The sequence below is a fragment of the Miniopterus natalensis genome, chromosome X, assembly GCF_054644295.1.
Source record: "Miniopterus natalensis isolate mMinNat1 chromosome X, mMinNat1.hap1, whole genome shotgun sequence".
NCBI lineage: Eukaryota > Metazoa > Chordata > Mammalia > Chiroptera > Miniopteridae > Miniopterus > Miniopterus natalensis.
Genome location: NC_142103.1, coordinates 50,807,782 through 50,831,740, shown reverse-complemented (window position 1 = coordinate 50,831,740; position 23,959 = coordinate 50,807,782). Strand labels below are relative to the sequence as shown.

Below are 23,959 nucleotides of genomic sequence, written 5' to 3'. Positions count from 1 at the left end.
GCTTTTTTTTTCTAATATATCTTTATTGATTTCAGAGAGAGGAAAGGAGAGGGAGAGAGAGAGAGAAACATCAATGATGAGAGAGTCATTGATCGAGCCCGCAACCTGGGCATGTGCCCTGGCCGGGAATCAAACCCTGATCGCCTGGATCCTAGGTCGACGCTCAACCGCTGAGCCACGTCTGGCTGGGCCAGTTGCATTTTTATATACTAATAATGAACAATCCAAAAGAAAATTAAGAAAACAATTTCATTTACAATAGCATCAAAAAGAATTAAATATTTAGGAATAAATTTAACCAAGGAGGGGAAAGACATACACTGAAAACTACAAAAGAGTAATGTTTTTATAGTTGAAAGAAATTTTAAAGACAAATAAATGGAAAGATATCCTGTGTTCATGGATTGAAGAGTTAACATTAAGATGACAATACTACCCAAATTTATCTGCAGATTCAATTCAATTTCTATCAAAATGCCAACAGCTTTTTTCTTTTCGTTTTTTTTTTCCAGAAACAGAAAAACCCATCCTAAAATTCATGAAGAATCTCAAGGACTACTGAATGGCTAAACCAATTGTGACGAGAGAAAAAACAGTTGGAGAATTTACACTTCCTGATTTCAAACTAACTGCAGAGCTAAAATAATCAAAACAGTGTGGAACTGGAATAAGGACAAACATATAGTAAAGAACCCAGAAATAAACACTTACATATATAGGGTCAATAGGCTGTCAACAAGGGTGTCAAGATCATTCAATGGGGAAATAAGAGTCTTTTACAACAAATACGGCAAAAAAAAAAAAAACAGGATATAAAACCTGCAAAAGCGTCCTGGCAGGATGGCTAAGCTGGTTACGAGCGTTGTCCCATGCACCAAAAAGTTGCGGGTTTGATCCCCAGTCGAGGCACGTATGGGAAGCAACTGACTGATGTTTCTCTCTCACATCGATGTTTCTCTCTCTCTCTCTCTCTCCCCCCCATCATCTCTCTCTAAAAAATCAATAAAAATCTATCATGGGGTAAGGATTAAAAAAAAAAAAAACATGCAAAAGAATGAAGTTGGGCCCTTCATTAACACCACATACAAAAATTAATTCCAAAATGCATCAAAGGCCTAAATATAGAGGCTAAAACTATTAAACTATTAGAAGAAAACAGTGGAAAATATTCATGACATTGGGATTGGCAATGATTTCTTGATTATAACACCAAAAGCACAGGCAACAAAAAAGTAGATAAAAAGGATTTCATCAAAATGAAAAACTTTTGTCATCAAAGGACATTATCAAGAGAGTGAAAAGACAACCCTCAGGGTTCAGGGAAACAAACCCCTTAGGTGAGAAGGGGTTAGGCAAAGCACAGCACCCAGAACCAAGTTCCCTGCTTCCCACGTCAGACCCTGCTCCCCATGCCCACCATTGCTACCATTCAGCAGCTGGTAGAAAGATGGCTTTGATCAATATATGAAGGAAGTAGGAGTTGGAGTGGCACTATAAAAAAGGGGCACAATGGCCAAGCCAGATTGCATCATCACTTCTGACAGCAAATTTCTCACCATAAAAACCGAAATCACTTTGAAAACAGTTCTCTTGTAAATTGGGAGAGAAGTTTTTAGAAACTACACCTGATGTCAGAAAAACTCATACTGTCTTCAACTTTACAAATGGTGCACTTTTTAACATCAGGAATTGGATGAAAAGGAAAGTATAATAAGTAGAAGATAGGATATTAATAAAGGAATGTGTTACGAATAATGTCACCTTACTAGAATCTATGAAAAGGAATAATAAAAAGTCAACCATAACTTTAAGGAAGAATTAGCCGTTAAAACAAACAATCTGATTTTGATAAGCAAATCTCCATAATGCTTCTTTTTCCATTACCGTGTGTTCAATACATCCATCACAAACATTTTACATGCAACTACTTCCAAGTGTTTGCTTAATTAGGATCATCCCTTTAGTTAGTAGACAAAAATGTGTTTGCACGAACAAAAAATAAACAAAGCAATATAAAACACACTACTTCCTCTGACCCCCTTATGGAAAATATTATGACCATTTTCATTTAAGAAGTCAATAAAATACATGAAGAAATGAATATGAAACTACAGGGTGGGGCAAAAGCAGGTTTACACTTGTTCGTATGCAAAATATAATAATTAATAAATAATAATACAAGAATAAACTCTGTGTTTTACAAACTCACAACTGTAAACCTACTCTCTCCCCCTCTAAAAATGGATAAAAGAAATATATCCTTGGATGAGGATTTTTTTAAAAAATGTTGGAAACATTTTCCTAAGACTTTGAACATAATCCACTTCCACTGAAGATATTACTCAAATGTACATGTATTTATATAGTTTTAAAATTATTGTATATGTTTATAATGTATTGTAAAATATATAGTTCATTTATTTGTTAGTATCCATAAAAGTTCACTTACAAATTAAACAATAGGTGACAACTGAGTTTTCACTAATCAAAAATTCTTTCCACACTTCCTTTATTTATCACAAGTTTACTACTTACCAAAGTGTTAAAAATCTCCTAACTTTTGTTTTTATTTAAGTAAAATTATAAGAAACCTTTTCAAAAGATGCCAGGTAGTGACTATGTAAGCATATAAAATGAAGTCTAATTGTCCATTAAATTTTTATGCCTTGATTTTACTCCCAAATGCAATACAGGCCCATTCAGGTTTCTATTATGCCACTGAATATAAACCACTGGAAGAGCAGCTATTAGGGAATTTTTCTTAGTGGGTACACATGTCTTGGGTTTCCTTACCAAATTTTAGCATGTGCACTTTATATACAATGGCCTGATTTAAACCTCATGAATACACCTGAAACATATAATATTAAATGCCAGCTATAAATGAAATTTTTTTAATTAAAAAAAATAATAAACATGATGAGTACTTTATTACAGGAAATTAAGTCTCAGAAAGGAATTTACACTTGCAATTAATAAGTGGAAAATCAGGAATTCTATCTCTACCCAAAGCCTACCCTATACTACATCCCTTAGGGAAACTGAAGGAACACTGACTAATATAATTTAATGAATAAAAATGTAGTTACCCTGATAGGTGACCGTCAAAACTCAGAATATTAAACTAAACTAAGGATAAACTAAGATGTCCATAACTTATCTTAGAATCCATTAGAGAACTCAGGCAGGAAATGTGCAGTAAATATTTGAAAAGCTTAGATTTATTGTTACATTCCAGGCAAATCTATCTAAATTCAATATACATTCTATTCACTCTAACACAAAAAGTAAGTACAACTATTACTGCATTTATTTTCAAACAAGAGCATACTAACTTTTTTAAAAAAGAAACCTTGCCCAGCCGGGCGTGGCTCAGCGGTTGAGAGTCGACCTAGGATCCAGGTGATCTGGGTTCGATTCCAGGTCAGGGCATATGCCCGGGTTGCGGGCTCAATCAATGACTCTCTCATCATTGATGTTTCTCTCTCTCTCTCTTTCTCTCCCTCCCTCCCTCCCTCTCCTTTCCTCTCTCTAAAATCAATAAAGGTATATTTAAATAAATAAGAAACCTTTAGAAGTTACTTATCATGATGAAGTATATTTTAGTTCAAAGGTAATGTATTTAGATTTAATTAAGTAAAAGACAAACTACCCTCAGATGAAGCGAAAATGCAATTTTACTTTACCCACTGTTACAAAATCTATTTTCCTCTAGAATGTGATTCAGAGTAAATCTGTCACTATACATTGTAATGCAAAGAGTACTTAAATCCAAACAAATGAAAATGAACACACAACCCAAAATCTATGGGACACAGTGAAAGCAGTCCTAAGGGAAGTTCACAACACTGTAGGCCTACCTCAAAAAGCAAGAAATTTTTTTAGTAAATTAACCCTAAAACTTAGAGAATTAGAAAGCTCCTCTGTGAAGCTGTCCAGACCAGGGCTTTTGTTTGCTGGGAGTTTTTTTTATTGCTGCTTCGATTTGATCAATTGTCATTAGCCTATTCAGCTTTTCTGACTCTTCCTGATTCAGTTTTAAATGATCTCATTCATATGTGGAATCTAATACACAAAATAGACTTAGGAATAAAATAGATACAGAGCCAAAGAAGCATGGAACAGACTGATGAATCTCAGTGGGAAGGCAGGAGTGGGGGAGTGAGTGGGGAGAGATTAATCAAAGGACTTATATGCATATATGCATAACCCCGGGACAGAGACAATAGCGTGGTGAAACCCTGGGGGGGGGGGTCAGGTGCCGGGTGGAAGAGATCAATGGGGGAAAACGGGGGGATATCTGTAATACTTTCAACAATAAAGATAAATTTAAAATAAATAAAATTTTAAAAAGAGCCTCATTGATCTTTTGGTAGAAAGTGGAGAAAAAACAAAATCTAGGTTTTCTAACAGAAGACAAAGTCATATATTCCTATCTCTACAGCTACATATACAATGCTTTAACTAGGCTATCAACAAGCCATTTAGGGTAATCATTTGATCTGTGATCCATTACGCAATTCTGAAGGACTCTTAAACAGCAAATCTTGAAGATGGCGGCAGACTGAATGGAAGCTACACTGACACTCTCCCGGGACCAATCTGGATTTGCAACTAAAGCACAGAAAAACAATCCTGGCCCGGCCGGGCGTGGCTCAGTGGTTGAGCATCGACCTAGGATCTAGGCGATCGGGGTTTGATTCCCAGTCAGGGCACATGCCCCGGTTGCGGGCTCAATCAATGACTCTCTCACCATTGATGTTTCTATCTTTCTCCCTCTCCTTTCCCCTCTCTGAAATCAATAAAGATATATTTAAAAAAAAAATAAAAAAAAAACAATCCTGAAAACCAAATGAAGACTAAATGAACAGCATCCTCACAACCAAGGAGGAAAAGTGGAGACCACGTAGAGACTGGTAGGAAGTGCAGAGGGGTGAGAGGGCTGGCTGGGCTCCCACAGGCTGCAGCTGAAGGTCCAGAGGGATATCCCAGCTGTGCAGGGTTCCCACTGAGGATTCTGGGGCCTAAACCCCTCCCAGCCAATAGCACCAGAACTGAGAAAGGTGCCCATATAATATCTGGCTGTGAAAAGCAGCAGGGTTTCTGTCTGCCAGGGAGATACTGCTGGAAATGCAGGCACCCTCTTAAAGAGCTAACACACAAAGTTTTGTGTGCAGCCACTTACCTTGGGCTCTGGCGGAGGGAGAGTGGAATGGACTGTAGCTGTATGGGGAGAGTCTGGGGTTGTGGGCTCTGGAGAGTGAGATCAGGGGACAACCATCTAGATTCCTGTGCCAAATCATTTCCCCAGACTATGAAGGAAATCTTTCTGGCGGGAGGAGGGGGGTGGACGATGAAATTCTTGGCTTTTGCCTGAGAGGAGAAGCAATTGCCCCACCATGCTGGAAAGCCTCTCCCACTGCCCAGAGGAGTTTCTCCAGCCTGGGGCTTGTTAAGACACTGATAACAACCAGCTGCCCCACCCGGTGAAGCTTCGACAGCCTGAGGCTCATTAAGAGAATAAAATTATCGACGTGCAGAAAGAGGCAGACCTCAGAGTGCTTTGAGTCTTTGCCTGATGTGCTTCAGGACCCAGGCCTTGGAAAAGCAGACTTTGGTGTGCATCTTGGTCCTGTCCAAATGCACCCAGCCTCAGAAGAGGAGACCTCAAGCCGTGGGTTGTTTATAGCTCCAAACAGGGTAAACAAGGCCAGTCGCAAACAGTGTCTAACACTGGCCTGCACCAGAGATCATCAAAAAGCTTGAGAGTCATAGCAGTCCTGCGTAATAGATTGAAACAAAGTCAAATAGGCAGCCAAAATGGGGAGAAAAAAAGCTCCAAATGAAAGAACAAGAGAAGTCTCCAGAAAAAGAGCCAAATGAAATGGAGATAAACAATCTCTCAGATATAGAGTTCAGAATACTGACTATAAGGATGCTCAACAGCATGAAAAAAGATATGGAAACAATGAAGGAAATTAAGAATGACATAGCAGAAATAAAGAAGACATTGGAAGAAATGTTTAACAGATTTAAAGAAAACTAAAGCTCGGATCAGTGAATTACAAAACAGTAGAAACAAATCACTCAATCAGAGACCCAAAAAGAAAAAGCAATTAAAAAACAGGAGGCCAGTCTAAGGGAGCTCTGAGACAACATGAAATGTAACAACAGCCACATCATAACGAAAGCCAGAGGAGGTCAAATGTAAACAAGGGTTAGAGACCCTGTTTGAAGAAATAATGGCAGAAAACTTCCCTAACCTGGTCAAGGAAAAAGACACACAAGTGCAGGAGGCACAGAGAGTCCAAAGAAAGAAGAATCTAAAGAGGCCCAGGCCCAGACACATCATCATTAAAATGCCAAGAATTTAAAGACAAAGAGAATTTTAAAAGAAGCTAGAGAAAAGCAATCTATTACCTACAAAGGAGCCCCATAAGTCTGTCAGCTGATTTCTCATCAAAAACTCTACAGGCCAGAAGGGAATGGCATGAAGTATTCAAGGAATGCAAAACAAGGATCTGAAACCAACACTACACACTACTCTATCCAGCAAGGCTATCATTCAAGATAGATGGTGAAATAAAAAGCTTCCCAGACAAAAACAGGCAAAAGGAGTTTAGTACCACAAAAGCAGCATTATGGGAAATGTTAAAGGAACTGCTGTAATTAGAAATAGAAATACAGAGAATGAGAAACATAGGCATAATGAAATGAAATGGCAATATATATAAGGATATTACGATTAATAACCTTTAATGTAAATGGATTAAATGTTCCAATCAAAAGACAGAGGGTAACTGAATGGATAAGAAAACATGACACAAATATATGCTATCTACAAGATACCCATGTCAAATCAAAAGACTCATACAGCATGACAGTGAAAGGGATGGAAACAAATTTTCCATGCAAATGGAAGTGAAAGAAAAGCTGGGGTAGCAATACTCACATCAGACAAAATAGGCTTCAAAATGAAGACCATAATGAGAGACAAGAAAAGTCATTACATTATACTAAAGGGATCAATCCAACAAGATGACATAACCCTGATAAACATATATGCACCCAATGTAGGAGCACCTAAATTTAGGAAAAAAAAACTTCTACAGGACTTTAGGGAAGAAATCAACAGCAATAGAGTCATACTAGGGGGCTTTAACACCCCACTGACTTCATTGGATAGGTCTTCCAGACAAAAAATCAACAAGGAAACAGTGGCCCTAAATGACACACTAGATCAGATGGATTTAATTGACATTTACAGAACATTCTAGCTGCAGAATATACATTCTTCTCAAGTACACCTGGGACATTCTAAAAGACAGACCACATGTTAGGACACAAAACAAGTCTCTACAACCTCAAAAAGACTGAAACCATATCAAGCATCTTCTCGGACCACAATCGTATGAAATGAGAAATCAGCTACAATAAAAACACTAAAAAATAGTCAAACAAATGGAGGATAAAAAGCATGTTTTTAAACAATGAATGGGTTACCAATGAGATCAAGAAAAAAATCAAAAACCCCCTGGAAACAAATGAAAATGAACACACAACAACTCCCAATTTATGTTACCCAATGAAAGCAGTCCTGAAAGGAAAGTTCATAGCGCTACAGGCCTACCTCAAAAAACAAAAACTTCTAATAGACTCTCTAACCCTACAACTTAAAAACTTAGAAAGAGAACAACAAGAAAAGCCCAGGGTAAATAGTAGGAAGAAAATAATAAAGATCACAGCAGAAATAAATGACGTGGAGACTAAAAAACAATATAAAAGATCAATGAAACCAAGAGCTGGTTCTTTGAAAAGATAAACAAGACTCATGAATCTTTAGCCAGACTCATCAAGAAACAAATAGAGATGACCTAAATAAACAAAATCAGAAACAAAAGAGGTGAAATAACAACTGACCCAACAGAAATACAATGGAATGTAATAAAACACTATAAAAAACTATAGGCCATCAAGCTGGACAACCTGGATGAAATGGACAAATTCCTAGAAAAATACAACCTTCCAAAACCCAATCATGAAAAGTCAGAAAACCTGAATAGACCTGTAACTGCTGATGAACTTGAAACAGTAATCAAAGGGCTCCCAGCACACAAAAGCCCTTGCCCGGATGGCTTCACAGGGGAGTTATACAAACATTCAAAGAAGAATTAACACCTGCCCTCCTCAAACTATTTCAAAAAATTCAAAAGGAAAGAACACCGCCAAACTCTTTTTACGAGGCCAGCATTAGCCTAATTCTAAAACCAGATAAAGACACTGCAAAGAAAGAGAATCACAGGCCAATATCCCTTATGAACATAGATGCTAAAATCCTCAACAAAATATTAGCAAATCAGATCCAGCAATATATTAAATATATCATACACCATGACCAAGTGGAATTTATTCCAGGGATGCAAGGTTGTTGGTACAATATTCACAAATCAATAAACATGATACATCACATAAACAAACTGAAAGACAAAAATCACATGATCATATCAATAGATGCAAAAAAAGCATTTGAAAAAAATCCAACACCCATTTTTGGTCAAAACTTTCAGCAAAGTGGGAATAGAGAGATCATACCTCAACATAATAAGGGCCATATATGAGAAACATACAGCCAACATCATACTCAATGGGCAAAAATTAAAACCATTTACCCTAAGAACAGGATGACAGTGCTATCCACTTTCACCACTCTTAGTCAACATTGTACTGCAAGTCCTAGCCACAGTGATAAGAGAAGAAGAAAACATAAGAAATATCCAAAGTGTAAAAGAGAAAAAAAACTGTCATTATTTGCAGATGAAGATATTGTACACTGAAAATCCTAAAGTTTCCACCAAAAAACTACTAGATTTAAAAAAAGAATTCAACAAGGTAACAGGAGACAAAATTAACACCCAGAAATCAATGGCATTTTTATAACCAATAATGAACTCTCAGAAAGAGAAATTTTTTAAAATCCCATTTACCATTGAAACTAAAAAAAATAAGTTACCTAGGAAAAAACTTAACCAAAGATATAAAAGACCTGTACTCGTAAACTACAGTACACTGAAAAAAGAAATAGAGGAAGATATAAACAAATGGAAAAATATACCATGTTCATGGAGTGGAAGAATTAAGATCATTAAAACGTCTATACTACCCAAAGCAATCTATATATTCAATGCAATCCCTATTAAAATACCAACAGCATATTTCACAGGTCTAGAACAAACACTACCAAAATTTATATGAAACCGAAAAAAAACCCCAATAGCCTCAGTAATCTTAAGAAAGAAGAACAAAGTTGGAGGTTTCACAATACCACATATCAAGTTATACTACAAAGCCACTGTAATCAAAATAGCCTGGTACTGGCACAAGAAATATAGATCAGTGGAACAAAACAGAGAACCCAGAAATTGACCCACGCCATTATGATCAATATTTGACAAAGGAGGCAAGAACATACAATGGAATAAAGACAGTCTCCTCAATAAATGGTGCTGGGAAAATTGGACTGTTACATGCAAAAAAATGAAACTAGACCAACAACTTACACAATACACAAGAATAAACTCAAAATGAATTAAAGACTTAAATGTAACATGTGAAACTATAGAAATCCTAGAGGAAATATAGGCAGCAAAATCCCAGACATCTCTCATAGCAGTATGTTTGCTGATATATCTCCTAGGGCAAGAGAAACTAAGGAGAAAATAAACAAATGGGACTGCATCAAAATAAAAAGCTTCTGCACAGCAAAAAAAAACCATCAATAAAACGAAAAGGGAACCCACTGTATGGGAGAACTTATTTACCAATGACACATGTGATAATGGCTTAATATTAAAAATATACAAGGGACTCATACAGCTTAACAAAATGAAGAAAAACAATCCAGTTAAAAAATGGGCAAAGGACCAAAATAGACACTTCTCCAAAGAGGACATATAGATGGCTAAAAGACATCAAAAAAATGCTCACCATAACTAATCATAGAGATACAAATTAAAACCACAATGAGGTATCACTTCACTCCTGTCAGAATAGCTACCATCAACAAATCAACAAACTACAAGTGCTGGTGAGGGTGTGTAGAAAAAGAAACCCTCGTATATTGCAGATGGGAATGCAGGCTGGAGCAGACACTGTGGAAAGTAGTATGGAGTTTCCTCAAAAACTTAAAAATTGAGCTGCCATTTGACCCAGTGATCCCACTTCTAGGAATATATCCTAAGAAACCCAAAACACCAGTCACAAAGAACTTATGAACCCCTTTATTCATAGCAAAACAATTTACAATAGCTAAGATCTGGAAACAGCCCAAGTGCCTATCAGTAGATGAGGGGATAAAAGAAGTTGTGAGTCATTTACACCATGGAATACTATGAACTTGTAAAAACAGAACGTTCTTGTATCCTTTGGGACAGCATGGATGGGACTAAAAGTATTAGGCTAAGTGAAATAAGCCACCCAGAAAAAGACAAGTACCACATGATCTCACTTATACATGGAATGTAATACACAAAATAAATTGATGAACAAAATGGATCCAGAGACATAGAAGCATGGAACAGACTGAGGGATCTCAGTTGGAAGTTGGCAGGGAGAGATTAATCAAAGAACTTATATCTTTATAAGCATAACCCATGGACACATACATTGGTCTGGGAAGGCCTGGGGTGGGGTGCATGCAGGATTGAAGGGGTCAATGGGGGTAAAAAGGGGACATTTGTAATATTTTCAACAATAAAGATAAGGAAACTTTAAAAAAAAATTGTTTCCCTTTAAAAAATAAAAAAATCTTTTCAGCCCTGGCTGGGTATCACAATTGATTTGGTGTCATCCTATTCACATGCCCAGGTTGAGGGCTTGATCCCCAATGGGAGGAAGCCTATCAATGTTTCTCTCTCATTGATGTTTCTCTCTCTCTCCCTCTCCCTTCCTCTCTCTAAAAAATCAATAAAAATTAAAAGAAAAAAGAAAAAAAAAGAAAATCCAGCGTTTAGCTTATTTTGTGAATATAGTGAACTCAATGTGCGAAGTGAGAGATACCTGAGTGGAAAGGTATGAAAAATTAGAATCAACTTATATGGTAACTTCTAAACTTTTTGATATGTGCATCAGAGCTTTTCATAGCTCTTTTCATGAAATTCATACCTAATCAACTGTCTCCCGCTATTAAATGCATCCACTCTGAAAAACAGAAAAGGAGGAAATTTTGTGAAGGGCTTACACTATGCTAGACATCTCATAAAGATTTTCATTTAGGTATTATTGTCTTCTTTGCATGGATGAAAAGACAACTTGGATGCTGGGTAACTTTCCAAAGGTTACAAATCAAGAGAACTGGATTTAAACCCAAATATGTCATTACACATTATGTAATTCCAAATAAAAGCAAGTTGAGACTAGAAATCAAACTGTCCAAATTTTATTCCACAGGACTGGAGATGAGTCCATTTTCCACTATTTCATTTCCCCAAGAATAGAAAACAACAAATTGCAAAAGGACCTCTTATTAAAATTTAAATGACAATTCCTAAATAATTTGAGACGTTCTTTGAAAAATTCCTGTAATACTGGAAAAACAATGGATAAACAATAAATTTAGTTCCATTTGTATCTTTATATATATGTGTGTATGTGTGTGTGTGTGTGTTCCATTTGTATCTTTATATGTGTGTGTGTGTGTGTGTGTGTGTGTGTGTGTGTGTATGTATATATATATATATATATATATATATTGATTTCAGAGAGAGAAAGGGAGAGGGAGAGAGAGATAGAAACCTCAATGATCAGAGAGTCATTTGATCGAGCCCACAACCCGGGCATGTGCCCTGACTGGGATCGAACCGTGATCTCCTGGATTCTAGGTCGATGCTCAACTGCTGAGCCACGCCCAGCCAGGCCCATTTGTATCTTAAGAAAAGCCTAATAATTAACAGGAAAAAAAGCATTAACGTCTTTAAAAGTGAAAGCAATTACAGCTCATTTACTTACTTCTCTTTTCACTAATAACATTCCAAGTATGAAAGTTTCAGCTTATTGTTGTTAATGACCCTCCTCCACATTCTCCCTTCCCTGATAAAAACTCCACTATAGAAAGTGGAATATAAAGTCAAGTGTGAAGTACAAAATAGTATTTCACCTGAAATACCACCATCCAGAGACAATAATGGGAAAATGTTAACACGTTTGGTTTTAACAAAACTTAACTGTTACTTTCTGCTTTGTAACCTTTTTCCTCCATTAATTAAAATATACTGTAAACATTTTCCTGCATGATTAAATATCCTTCTAAAACATAACTTTAAAAAATTACATTTTTATTGATTTTTTAGAGAGAGTGAAAGGGAAAGGGAAAGACAGAAAAAAACATGGATGTGAGAGAGAAACATCGATTGCTTGCCTACCATACACATCTCGACTGGGGATTGAACCTGCAATGTGGGCATGTGCCCTGACCAGGAATCGAACCCAAAACCTGGGGATGTGCCCTGACTTGGAATCGAACCAGTGACCTTTGGTGCATGGGACAATGCTCAACCAACTAAGCCACACTGGCCAGGGCTAAAACATAGTGTTTAATGGCAGCACAGTATCCATCAGGAAAAGATGCCATAGTCTTTTTTTCAAGCAATTATCACTTAAAAACAGGTATGCTTTTGTTGCAAGAATTGCAGCTGCCTACTAATAGTATATACTTTAACACAGCTGTTATTGTTTGTTTTTGAATCCTCACCCCAGGATATTTTTCCCACTGCTTTTCACAGAGAGTGGAAGGGAGAGAGAGAGAGAAAAAAAACAATGATGTAAGAAAGACACGTCTACCGGCCATGTCCTGCACGAGCCTCAATCAGGTCCAAGGATCAAGACTACAACCGAGGTACATACCCTTGGACAGAATCAAACCCAGACACTTCAGTCCAAGGGACAACACTCCAACCACAGAGCCAAGTCAGACAGAGAGACAGTTACTTGTTAAAATGAATTTTTATTTATTCAACCATAAGTTTAGGGGAAAAAAGGGGGAGGAGCTACTATGTGCACTGACAATTACAAAAGTTTAACTGAAAAAAATTAACTGAAACTTATATTCACTTAGCCTGGCTGAGTGGTTCAACTGGTTGAGCATTGTCCTGTGCATCAAAAGGTTGCCCATGTGATTCCCGGTCAGTGGAAATGCCTGGGTTGCTGGATAAATCCCAGGTTGGAGTGCATAGAGAAAGCAGCCAATCGATGTTTCTCTCTCACACCGAAGTTTCTGTTTCTTTCTCTGATTCTCTCTCTCCCCACCCCCCTCTCCACCTCTTCTCTCTAAGCATGTCCTCAAGTGAGGATTAAAAAAATACTTAAGAGCATCTTAAAAAAATTAACAGTGCTTATTTGTGCTGTTAACTTAAGTGTTAAGTTATAGGTAAAAAATACACTGGACGGGATGAAGAACTGTAGAACGAGAAAATTCTCAAACTGCCAGTGGAAGTTTAAATTAGTGAAACCATTATGGAGAGCAATTTGGCAATTATCTTATAAGAACAAACAAAAATGACCTCCTAAAAAAACTCTGGCACAGATGCCAAGGAAGAAGCATGGCTGAGTGGTTGAAAATCGACCTGATTGAGGAGAGTGAGGTTCGATTCCCGATCAGGGCACATGCTGGGGTTGCAGGCTAGATCCCCAGTGGGAGGCGTGCAGGAGGCAGCCGATCAATGACTCTCTCATCATTGATGTTTCAATCTCTCTCCCTCTCCCTTCCTCTCTCTAAATCAATAAAAACATTTTTAAAAGTAAACAATAATAAATTCAAAGTATACATGTTCTAGAACCATCATATCTTATTTGTTTACATTAAGTCTGAAATAGGCTACTAAAGTATTTAGAACACAAACTTCATACTTCCTTCTTCCTTCATATCGTAAGTTTGATAATAAAAGGTAAAGAAAAACTTTAAAAAATTAAGTAAGAATAAGAATTGATAAATTAGCCTCACTTATTTACTGAACAAGCATTTACTATATGGCTGTTATGAACATTCAAGAAGCTCATAATTCGTTGAAGAGCTTTTTCTGTCAAAAGTTATGCAGTCATGTGGAGATGAAAGCATAATTAGGCACTTCATAGAATACCATAATCAGCTAAATACTAAAACAATGACTTTTTGCCCTCAGAGTAATTTTTTCTTTTTTTAAATATATCTTTATTGATTTCAGAGAGAGGAAAGAAGAGGGGGAGAGAGAGATAGAAACATCAATGATGAGAGAGCCATTGATCGACCCCACAACCCGGGCATGTGCCCTGACCGGGAATCAAACCCTGATCGCCTGGATCCCAGGTCGATGCTCAACCGCTGAGCCATGCCCGGCCGGGCCTCAGAGTAATTTTTAAATGGAAAATTTCGAAACAGTTTCCAAAAATAACATATTAGTTTAATGTACCACCCTGAGATACACCATGATTCTCTAGACTATAATTTTTTAAAGACGAGTGAAAACATACCTGCAAATTAATATTACTGACTCTAATTTTGACTAAATATGAATTACTAGTACTTAAGAATTATTTTATAAAAGGTTTATGTTCTATGAAGCAAAGTTCAAAATAAGAAGCAATGGAACAGTACACCATATGAGTGGTTACAACTCCAAACTTCAGATATAAACAGTTGCTCACAACAATAAAATTTATGCAAAACAAAAAAATATGATCATTGAAAAGGCAACTTTAAAAACTGAACTTCAGCCCTAGCTGGTTTGACTCACTGGTTCAAGTGTCAGCCCTCAGACTGAAGGGTCCCAGATTTGATTCTGGCCAAGGGAACATACCTCGGTTGCAGGCTCAATTCCTCGCCCTGGTCAGGGCTTGTGAGGAGTCAACCAATCGAAGTGCCTCTCTCACATCGATGTCTGCCTCTCTCTCTCTCTCGCTCTCTCTCCCTTCCACTAGCTCTGAAAAGCAATGGAAAAAATATCCTCGGGCGAGGAAAAATAAATAAATAAATAAATAAATAAATAAATAAATAAATAAATAAATGTAAAATAAAAGATAAAATAAAATAAAATGATAAAATACAAACTGAACTTCAATTACACTGATCTCTGCAATTTACTTTAAAATTATTGAGAAAACAAGATGGAGCCCTAGACGGTATGGCTCAGTGGGTTGAGCATCATATCATGCACCAAAAGGTCACAGTTTCAATTCCCAGTCAAGGCAAATGCCCAGATTGTAGGCCGGATCTCCAGTTGGGGACATGGGGAGGCAGCTGATCGATGTTTCTCATATCGGATGTTTCTCTCTCTCCCCCTTCCTCTCTCTAAAACCAATAAATATATATATAAAGATAATAGGTATGTGAGAGCAATGGCAGCGTGAGAGGTACCCTTGGCCTCTCCCCCTGAAATTTCAACAAATTAACCACCTATAATTCAACAAAGAATTCCTTACTCAACACAAAGGCATGCATGAGAGATCTGCACACTGAAACATCTAAAGGCGGGCAACTGGGAATAAGTGGGAAAACATGAAGGCAGAAAAGCCAAGAGAGCCCGCAAATGCAGCCCTTCAGCAGAGAGTTTGAGTCACGGCTGGGAGAGGGGAGGAAGCCAGCAGCAGACACTTCCTTCAGCCGGCAGGGAGGAAGAGAGCTGTGGGGGGCAGCCCAACAGGGCAGACAGAGAGAACAGTGAATGAGCCAGGAGACGCCTGACAGAGCTCTGGGTTCAGCCATGCAGATAAGCACTGCCAGGCAGTGGTGTTTCTGACAACAAAACAGAACCACAGAGCCCTGCCACCACTTGGACTCACAAAACACGACCCCATTGCCCTCAATGTCAGCTTGAAGAACTATTGCAGTGGAGCAGCTATTTCTCTCTGTAATGAATCCCCAGGATTGGTGCTTAGGACAGGACTCCACAGAAGTTGGGTCCACCATTACTGTGAGTACTTTACCAAAGAAACTGAAACTTTAAAAAACAACCAATCAGAAATCCTGGAAATGAAGCATGCAATTAAGAAGATTATGAATGAGCTACTGAACATAGAAAACAAAGCCAACCAGATGGAGGAAAGAATTAGTGATATTGAAGATAGGAATCTAGAAATGGCACAAAGGGAAGAAGAGAGAGACCTGAGCATAAAGAAAAATGAAAGAGCTCTAAAAGAACTATCTGACTCCATCAGAAAAAGCAATATTAGAATTATAGGCATTCTGGAAGAAGAAGAGAGGGAGGAGGAAACAGATAGTCTATTCAAACAAATAGCGGAAGAGAACTTCCCAAACCTACAGAAAGAACTAGATCCTCAAATCCAAGAAGCAAACAGAACACCTAGTTACTTCAATCCAAAGAGTCCCTCACCAAGGCACATGGTATTAAAACTGTCAAAAATTAATGACAAAGAAAAAATTCTTAAAGCAGCCAGGGAAAAGAAAGAAGTGACCTACAAAGGAAAACCCATCAGAATTTCACCTCACTTCTCAGCACAAATTCTACAAGCCAGAAGAGAATGGAACCAAATAAACATCTGAAAGAGAGAAATTACCAGCCACAAATAATATATCCAGCAAAATTATCCTTTAAATATGAAGAAATAAAGACGTTCCCAGACATACAGAAGCTGAGAGATTTTATCATCAGAAAACCTCCATTACAGGAAATACTTAAGGGAGTTATTCTACCTGAAACAAAGAACATAAGGTCACAACACTACGAGTTAGATCACCAAAAATCTTACAGCATGAGCAGGGATAATTTGTGACAACAAAAACAAAAAAAAGGGGAGAAGATAAAGTTCGGAACCGGCAAAGGAGGATGAACATCAAATGCACTCGAAAGAAAAAAAAATTTGTATATTTGCAACTTTATGTTTTATAAGCCTAATGGTAACCACAAACAAAAATCTCCAAATCAGGATACATAGCTTAAAAAAAGGACACAGAGGAAAGAAGTATGAAACACCACCAAGCAAAAGAAACAGACAGAAGAACAAAGGAAAAGAACCAATAGAGGCACAGAGCTACCAGGAAACAAAAGATAAACTGGCTATAGGAAATCCTCGTACATCAAGAACTACCCGAAATGTAAATGGTCTGAATTCACCAATTAAAGAGGCACAGAGTAGCAGAATGGAGCAAAAAACAAAACCCAACCATATGCTGCCTACAAGAGACACATCTAAGCTGCAAAGACAAAGGTAGATTCAAAGTAAAAGGGTGGAAAATGATTCTCCAAGCAAACAACGTCCACCAAAGAGCTGGTGTAGTCATACTTATACTTGACAAAATAGATTTCACAACAACAAAGACAGCAAGACACAAAGATGGACATTTTATAATTATACAGGGGACACTACATCAAGAACACATAACACTTTTTAATATATACACACCCAACCAGGGAGCACCGAAAGATATAAAGCAACTACTCACGGAAATAAAGGGAGATCAAAACACAATCATAGTTGGGGAGCTTAATGCTCCACTGACCACTCTAGAAAGATCAACCAAACAGAAAGTCAATAAAAAACTACCAGCCTTAAGTGAAACACTAGACCACATGGACATAACTGACATTTAGAAAGCTTTTCATCCGAGAACATCAGATTACATACATTCTTCTCCAGGGCACATGGAACATTCTCAAGGACAGACCATATGTTGAGTCACAGAACTAGCATCAACAAATTCAAGATTAAAATTATACCAAGCATATTCTTTGACCATGATGTCTTGAAATTAGAAATCAACTGCAAAAAGGAAGTAAAGAAACCCACAAAGACATGGAGATTAAACAACATACTACCAAAAACTTACTGGGTCAAAGAAGAAATAAAAGATGAGATCAAAAGACATATAGAGGCAAATGAAAATGACAATACAGCATATAAAACATCTGGGATGCAGCAAAAGCAGTAATAAGAGGGAAGTTTATATCATCACACGCCTATCTCAAAAAAGAAGAGAAATCCCAAGTAAACAACCAAACATCACATCTTAAAGAACTAGGAAAAGAACAACAAAAGCCACCCAAAGTTAGCAGAAGAAAGGAAATCATAAAATTTAGAACAGAATTGAAAGAAATAGAGAACATATTACACAAAAAATTATAACAAAACAAAGAGCTGGGGTTTTTTTAAAGATTAATAAAACTGAAAAACCCCTGGCTAGACTCACTACGGAAAAAAGGGAAAAGACACATATAAAAAAATCAGAAATGAGAGACAAGTCACCACTGACATCACAGATATACGAAGGATCATTCTACAATATTATGAAAGACTATATGCCACCAAATTCAATAACCTAGAAAAAAATGGATGAATTCCTAGAAATATATAACCTTCCTAGACAAAATAATGAAGACTGGAAAATCTAAATAGACCGATCAGCAGTGAGGAAATTGAAACAACCATCAAAAACCTCCCAAAAAAGAAAAGTCCAGGACCTGATGGCTGCACCAGTGTCTTCTACCAACTGTTCAAAAAATATTTAAAAACGGGTGTTCAGAAAATGGAGGTATGGTGAGAAGAAGCAGAGTGCCCTTGCCCCAGCCCCAGACTTGATTTACTGCTAACATACTGTGTAACCAGCTTGGAAAAACCAGAGAAACACACCTGAGTGGACATATTTCGAGTAGGGAGCACTGAAGAAACATCGTAGAGTATGGTAAGAGAGTGGGGACGTAGAAAGGGAGAGTCCCCGCTGAAACCTGTCCTGGGCTATGAGCCCTGAGGCTTAGAAGCTGCAAAGCTCCCTCCACTTGGGAGTGTGGACTGGCATCCAAAAGCTGGGATCTCAAACCCTGAATGGACAAGAAGGGAAGGAGAGCCCAGCGCAGAGGGACCCAGGGAAACAGTGTGCCTGCCTGGAGGGGATCACGCCTTCCTAGTGAAACAAAGCTTCTGATGGTGGCCACCTTCAGAAGTCTAACATACAGGGTGCTGACCACAGGAAAGGCAGTCCCAAAGTGTGTGGCTCCCAAATAGAAAGGGTCCAGAGATCTACACTGAGCAGAGCCACATACAGGAAACCTCTGCCTTCCTGTAAGGGACTGTGTTGAGCCCCAGAAAGCATTTAACCTGTGTGGCCCGGAGAAGGGGAAGAGAGCTCTCCCACCATAAGAAATGGACTAGAGCTACCTGTGGGAAGGAGTTTTCCTTCATCTGCCTGAGCTCTCGTTGGGGCGATTCTGGGATTTTTGACCAGCCCTGACGGATACCGCGGTAGCATACATGGAGATGCCCCAGTTTTACTGAAATCAGTGCTGTAGGGGAGCTCCGTCTGGCTGACTTTCTGACCCCTCCCACTTGATGACTAGGAGTGGGGGCAGCGGGACCTTGCAGGGCAGATTCTGTGCTTGTCTGTTGCTTTGTGCATTTTTGAGATTTTGATTGCTGAACTGGCTTCCACCTTCCTGGCCTGCATTGGGGAGAGACCAGCAAAAGCTGGGATTTGTGTCTGCATAGTGGAGTGCTTGAAATACACGCCCCGAGCAACCAGACAACCAGATCTGGGAAAAGTGGAGCTGAGCATGCCTACCTCTCCCACAGGCTAGGAGCACCACCCCCAACCAACATGAAAGGGACTGGTTCAGCTCACTGAAGCCCCAGATATGGCCCACAGGGCATAGTCCTGAGGGGGAAGGGAGAACATCTCACAGGAGCACCTTAAAAGAATACTCTCACAGACGATTGTTTGGGAACTGAAGGAAAAGCTTAACACCCCCTCTGGGGGCTGGACAGGCAAACTGCTTACTGAAATTTTTTTTATTCAAACCCACTGAGCACAGGTTGCTGAAACTGCCCATACAGAAAAGGCAACAGACTGAATTCAATCTGAAACTGCAGCAGGCCACTGTATGGGGAACTAAAATTGGAGGACAACGTAGAGATTGAGGAGCTTGCTTTGAAGCAGAGATTAACTTCCCCACAGTGAGTGCCTCACAGCAAAAACTTAAGTAAGGGGAACAATATCCCAAAGAACACTAACTGCCCTGCACCCTAAAGACTCTTTAGAAGACTCTGGAGTTAGTCCAGGGGACCACAAGGGGGAGGCAAAATAGCTGACAAGTGGAGGTGGGCCACAGAGAGCCTCAGATCAGCCTACTAATTAAGGACACCAGAGACAAACCTGGATAGCTCCTGACATTGGCTGATACACAAGTACCTCCCAGAAAAACTAAAATCAGAATACAAAAGAGTAAGTTTCAGACAACATAAGCTGCCCAGATGAAACTCGCCTGATTGACTTTTTTTCCCCCAGGAATTGAAAAAAATTTTTCTTTTAAAAATATTTTAGCCTGGCCGGGCGTGGCTCAGTGGTTGAGCATCGACCTAGGATCCAGGAGATCCTAGGGGTTCGATTCCCAGTCAGGGAACATGAGCGGGTTGTGGGCTAGGCAGCCGATCAATGACTCTCTCACCATTGATGTTTCTATCTCTCTCTCTCCCTCCTTTCCCCTCTCTGAAATCAACAAAGATATGTTTAAAAAAAATCTTGAAAAAAAAATATTTTAATTTTTTTTTTAATTTTGTTTTGCTTTGCTTGTTTTGGTTTTTTCTTTTTTGTTTTATCTTTTGTTCTAATATAAAGAATTCTTTAATAGTCTCTGCTTAATTGCAGGGACATTATCATTATACTCATAAGTTAACAGCTTTTCTCTACAGTTTCCTCGATATCTCTTATTGGACTCCCTCCCTGCGTTTGCTTTATCTCTCTCTTCTCATTCCACTGGCATAATTTTTCTTATTCTTTTTTAATTTATTTAAATTTATTCTATTATTTCTTTTCTTTTTCTCCTTTCTGTCTTCCTGTCTTTTTGTTTGATTGTTAGTTTCTATTTATCTATGTATTGAATTTTTATTTTTTCATTTTCAACTATTATCCTATTCCTATGCTCTACCCTTAATTTTTTGTTCACACTTCTTTCAAAATCTTTTCTGTGCCCCTTTAATTTCCCTACTGGGAGATGTATTCTTTACATTTTATTTTACTTTAGTACTATTATTTCTTAGTTTTCATTCCTATTAGCAATAATGTCTTTCTATGTTTTTACTCTTTTTCTTTTCTTTCTTTTTTTTTTTTGCTTTACCATTTGTTCTCACTTCACGCTCCCATTTCTATTTCCACTTGGGATGCTTTCATTGTGATTGCAAAGATATTTTTTAAGATATTGCTTTTTTCCTGGCAGTTTGGTTGTATATTGTTTTGCCATGCCAGCACCCGTACAACAGCTCACATCACATGGTTGGGGCTGAGACCCATGGTCAGGCAACCTGAGACAAGACTCCTCCCAAGAAATGGTCAACAACATTCTAGACCGAATCAAAACAGGAAAGCCCAAAGAACAGACAAAACGGACACCCAGAAAAAGGACATACCTGGAGCAAAGAGATCAGAAGTACAAGGAAAAGACACCACTGAGTTCCACTGGACACACACTACAAAATCCCACCCCATAACACTGGGAGACTGCAAATATATCAAATACATGAATACAAACACTAAGAAGTACCAAAATGGGGTGACAAGGAAACAAACCCCAAAGTAAAGAAAGGGAAGTATCACCAGAAAAAGACCTTGATGAGATGGAGTTAAGCAAGTTATCAGAAATAGAGTTCAGAGTAATGGTTATAAAGATGCTCAAGGAAATTAATGAGAACAACAAGCTTAATGGTTAGGTCAAGGAACTTAGTGAAAACATGAAAAAAGAGATAAATATCATAAATAAGAATCAAGCAGAAATGAAGAATACTATAATTGATATCAGGAATGCAATGGAAGGAATTAAAAGCAGGCTCACTGAAGAAGACGATAGAAGAAGTGATTTAGAAGATAAGGTAGAAAAAAAACAATCAAAGCAGAAAAAAGAAAAAACACTTAAAAAGCATGAGGATGGTCAAAGGGAGGTTTGGGACAACATGGAGGAGGGAAAACATTCGCATCATAGGGGTTACAGAGGGGGAGGAAAGAGAGCAAGAGAGAATTTAGTGGAGGGAATAATGACAGGAAATTAATTTACACTGGTGAGGGAGAAAGCCCCACAACTTCAGGAAACACAGAGGATTCCAAACAAGAGGGACTCAAACAGACCCACTCCAAGACAGGTCATAATTTAAATGGCAAATGTTAACACAAAGAAAGAATATTAAGGGCTGGAAGAGAGAGACAAGCAGGGAACTACAAGGGGACCGCCATAAGACTGACATCAGATCTCTCAGCAGAAACTCTTCAGGCCAGAAGGCAGGGGCATGAAGTTCTCAAAGTAATGAAAAGCAAGAACATGCAACCAAGACTGCATTATCCAGTGAGGATTTCATTTAAAATTGAAGGTGAAATAGTTTCCCAGACAATAAAAGGCTAAAGGAGTTCAGTACCACAGAATGAACATTGCAACAAAGGCTAAAAGGATGCTTTAAGAAGAAGTAATATTGAGACAAAGGTACATCAACATAAAGTGGAAAAATGGCATTAAATAAGTATATATCAATAGTCACCTTAAATGTAAACAGAAAAAATGCTCCAATCAAAGGACATGGGGTAGCTGAACGTATAAGAAAACATGACCCAAATATGTACTGTCTACAAGAGACCCACCTGAGACAAAACAATTCACACAGGCAAAAAATGAAACACTGGAAAAAAAGATTCCATGCAAATGGAAACAGAAAAAAAACTGAAATAGCAACACTTATTCCTGACAAAACAGACTTCAAAATAAAAACCATACCAAGAGACAAAGATGGTCACTACATAGTACTAAAGGGATCAATCCAACAGGAAGAAATAACCCTACTAAATATATATGTACCCAATACAGGAGCACCTAAATATATTAAAAAATTCTTGGTGCACATAAGGAGGAGATCGACATCAACACAATAACAGTGGGGGACTTTAACACCCCATTGTCAGAATTGGACAGATCAAGACAAAAATAAACAGGGAAACACACACCTTAAATGACACAGTAGATCTAATCGATTTAATTGACATTTATGCAACATTTCATCCCAAAGCAGCAGAATACACATTCTTATCAAGTGTAAGTGAAACATTCTCAAAAATAGACCACATGATAGGCCACAAGGCAAGTCTCTACAAATTCAAGAAGATTGAAATCATATCAAGCACCCTCTGCGACTACAATGCCATGAAACTAGAAATCAACCACTATAAAAAAACTCAAAAATATTCAAACACATGGAGGCTAAATAGCATGTTATTAAACAATAAGTGAGTAACCAATGAGATCAAGGAAGAAATCAAACAGTCCCTGGAAAAAAACAAAAATGAACAGACAACAACCCAAAATCTATGGGACACAGCAAAAGCATTCCTGAGAGGAAAGTTCATAGCAGTACAAACATACCTAAAGAAACAAGAAAAATCTCTACTAAACCTTCTAACACAACAACTAAAAGAACTAGAACAAGAACAGCAAGAAAAGCCCTGAGGAAGTAGAAGGAAACAAAAAAGATCAGAGCAGAAATTAATGACACAGAGTCTAAAAAAACAATACCAAAAAAAAAAAAAAATCAATGAAACCAAGAGCTGATACTTTGAAAAGATAAACAAGACTGATGAACTGCCAGCCAGATATATCAAGAAACAAAGAGAGAGGATCCACATAAATAGAATAAGAAATGAAAGAGGTGATATAACAACTGACCCAACAGAAATACAAAGGATTGTAAGAAAATACTATGAGCAACTATATGACAACAAACTGGACAACATGGGTAAAATGGACATATTCCTACAAGCATACAATCTTCCAAAGCTGAATCAGGAAGACGCAGAAAACCTGAACAGCCCAGTAACAACTAATGAAACTGAAGAAGTAATCAAAAAATTCCTAGCAAACTATAAGTCCTGGACCAGATGGAATTACAGGCGAGCTTTACCAAACACTCAAAGAAGAATTAATACGTATTCTCCTCAAACTACTCCAAAAAATTC

At 38.0% G+C, this 23,959-nt stretch overlaps 1 protein-coding gene and 1 pseudogene across 3 annotated transcripts in view; one reads left to right on the top strand and one right to left on the bottom strand.

The window, feature by feature from the left end:
- ATRX (ATRX chromatin remodeler) overlaps nucleotides 1-23,959 on the bottom strand; it is a 263,885-nt gene that overhangs the window by 216,992 nt on the left and 22,934 nt on the right. The gene's annotated exons all lie outside the window — the stretch shown is intronic.
- Nucleotides 1,410-1,822, top strand: LOC148090480 (fatty acid-binding protein 5 pseudogene; annotated as a pseudogene).